The 3112-nt window shown below is 35.9% G+C and overlaps 1 long non-coding RNA gene across 1 annotated transcript; it reads left to right on the top strand.

Annotated features, from left to right (window-relative positions):
• Positions 1-1270: 1270 nt before the first annotated feature.
• On the top strand, positions 1271-2063 carry LOC148970520 (uncharacterized). The gene is made up of 3 exons (XR_016148246.1): positions 1271-1416; positions 1549-1622; positions 1704-2063. It is a non-coding gene; the product is annotated as an uncharacterized LOC148970520 (long non-coding RNA).
• The last annotated feature ends 1049 nt before the right edge of the window (positions 2064-3112 follow it).

The following is a 3112-nucleotide window of genomic DNA, read 5'->3' on the forward strand; positions in this document are numbered from 1 at the left end:
TGGCCCTCTATCAGAATCCAGAGTTTTGGGAAGATTGGAGAAACTTAATTTTTCGCCAAAAAAAAAAAAAACGTAAGGGGTACCACTGCCGTTTTTTTTTTTCGGGTCAAATTTTTGAGTTTCGATATCTCAGCTCTGGAAGGGGCTAGAGCCTCCATTTTTGCACTCAGGTCCAAGTCTCATGGCCCTCTACCAGAATCCAGAGTTTTGGGAAGATTGGAGAAACTTAATTTTTCGCCCGAAAAAAAAAAACGTAAGGGGTACCACTGTCGTTTTTTTTTTCGGGCCGAATTTTTTAGTTTCCATATCTCAGCTCTGGAAGGGGCTAGAGCCTCCATTTTTGCACTCAGGTCTAAGGCTGCGTCCGAAACCGCATACTTCCCTACTATATAGTAGGTAAAAAGCAGTAGGCGAGTGAATAAGTATGTCTGAATCCTTACTATCCAAAAGGAGTAGGCGAGAATTACCAGAGTGACGTACTAATTATCGAGAGATTCGGGCATACGTATACTTATAGTACGTCCGAATATTCCTACTTTCGTACTATATCGTAGGGGAAAACAGTATTTGAAAGGAGTAGTATGTCCAAAACCTCAGTACTCATAAAAGAGTAGGCGAGAAGTTCCCGGATGATCTCCTGCTTTCGCCAAGATTTTTGAGTGTTCATCCGATGGATACTCTTCTATCCCAGGAGGCCACGGGAGAGCATTCGTCATTATCAACATCGCGGAGATCAGCGAAGTAGGGGGTTTTCAAATGTGAGTAAACACGGTTCCTTGTGTTTAAATCGTATGTGTTAAACTACTAACGTTATAGAGTAAACGTTTTAACTGTTGAAGGTCTAAAGGACTTAGACAGTATAGTATAGTTGTGATTTTGCTGTAAACACATGTTTTATTAGTTAGTTAAACAGGGGAGCTCCAGTAAGTAGGCTAACGTTACACGTAAGTTTCTAAAATGGATTTACATAACCATATAACGTTACATCTTAAACACGCTTATTTAAAATGTATATTTACATCTGAAATGAAAATATTGTTTAAGTATTGCAGATGAGCACATCCCAACATGAAAAATACATCTGAGTGATGTAACGTTATGTGTGCTATTATGAAGGATAATTCACTGTTGTCAACACTACTTACATTAGACAAATGTGCTGTAAATACGGTAAATAAATAAATCTATAAAGTAACTAAATATGTTATATTTAATTTGTCCCTTATTAGTGTTGATATATTAAGGAACATTTAAGTTGGATTAAAAGTGAGTTAACACATTAACCTCAGCATGTAAATTCAGTGTTGAGCTCGTAATGTGAATCTTGTCTGTATGTTACAAGGACAGAAGAACACGCGTGTGTTTATCCGGTGGAGAGAGGCTCATGATGCTGAATGCTGTCATCAAAGGCTTTGGGTGAGTATACTACAGAAATGGATATCAAAATCTATTCAATCTTAATTTGTAGTTTATTTTAATTATTGTAAATTCAAGTAGAGACATTACAACACTTTTCTGATTCTTGATTTCTGTGCATTTGCTGCATAGCTTTTGTGGTGGAGCAGGACCTGCAAGGAAAGATGATGGCAGCATTTGTTTTAGGGATTTTACTCAAATATAAAGTAAGGTTATTTTTAATAGATAAATCAAATGACATTGTGTTAAAATGACTGCTTTTGTATAATGTTTGTGCATTTTTGTAGGATCTGAAATGTCTGCAGACTGGTGTGAGCACTGAGGATGAGGAGCCAAGAGGTGCATCCTGGAAGTGGTGCCATGGATGAGTCCCTCCATCTCTCCACCTGCCCTTATGAGTCCCTCCATCTCTCCACCTGCCTTTACGAGACCCTCGATCTCTCCACCTGTCCTTATTGCCTCAGATTGTGAAGCGCAGCACAACAAGCTCTGGGAAGAAGGCACAGTCCCCTCTGGTGAATTCAGCAGAATAAAGCTGCAGAATGGGAACCGCTGTGTTGAGTCGGCATGATGTGGTGTTCAGCGGCTGTAAATACATGCTTGTAGTTTGAATAAAGCTTTGTTTCATGTGTTGTTGACTTGTATAATGCATTTGTTTATTGTGATGGTTACTTTTATTTGTTCTTTTACTCATTTATTCATTTTTATTATTGTTGTCAGTATATAAAATTTAATTATTTAATTAATGTATCCATTAATTCATCGATTGACTGATAATTGAGATGTTTCACTGCATTTATGAATATAAATGTATCCATGCATAACTGTCATATGACAAAACAAATTACATTTTGCTTGTTATATTAAATTATATTTTTAGTATATAAAAAAGTTATATAATTAAGTATTGGTCAGCATTTAATATTATTATTTTGTTTAAGTTTTGGGGTGGGCTAACAATGCAATTCATTCTGAGGTAATATTAATTTTTAAGGAGTGATACTTACATTTTTCGAGTATAAAATCAACAGTTTTCTCCAAAAGAGATCTTCGAGCAGCTGCCCGTCTCCTTTGCGCAGACATTACAAACGCAGAGGAAAACTGTTCTAGGTTGTGCTGTCGAGTCACTGATGGTATGAAGTGTTAGTACACCTGTCTCTCATAATTTAAACTTATAAACGTATTACATACAAGATCATGGAAAGATACCATAATAGTCATAATGACAAAACAGAAAACATAAAGATCATTGGTTTGTTTACATCATAATACAGGAAAAAGGAACAATAACAAGGCTAAATATCTTTAAATAGTTCTTCATAATACATGAAAAATGTTGTTGTTTTGTTGTTATAGGTCTGAGGGATGAAACGAGGTAAATTCATCAAGAAAAGGAGGAAAACTTAAAGGAGAAACGTTTTGGGTATAAAATAAAGAAATTAACAACATATATTCAAGAGGTGACGATTTGGGGGTTTCTTAATAAAAAAAAAATCAGCTGTTTCTTCAACAATACCACAACAAAATGAGAAAGTTTCATCAATGTCAAGATATTTATAGATAGAAGAATTAAACGTGTCGCTGTTCATTTCTTTGCGCTTGTGATATGATGATAACACGTCGTAGTAGGTCACATGATAACGTCAACATGGCAGATGTCCGGTTCTCATTCATACTCAACGAGATTTGGCTATAA

Source organism: Pimephales promelas, chromosome 20 (genome assembly GCF_988280905.1).
Source record: "Pimephales promelas chromosome 20, fPimPro1.hap1.1, whole genome shotgun sequence".
Classification (NCBI taxonomy): Eukaryota; Metazoa; Chordata; class Actinopteri; order Cypriniformes; family Leuciscidae; genus Pimephales; species Pimephales promelas.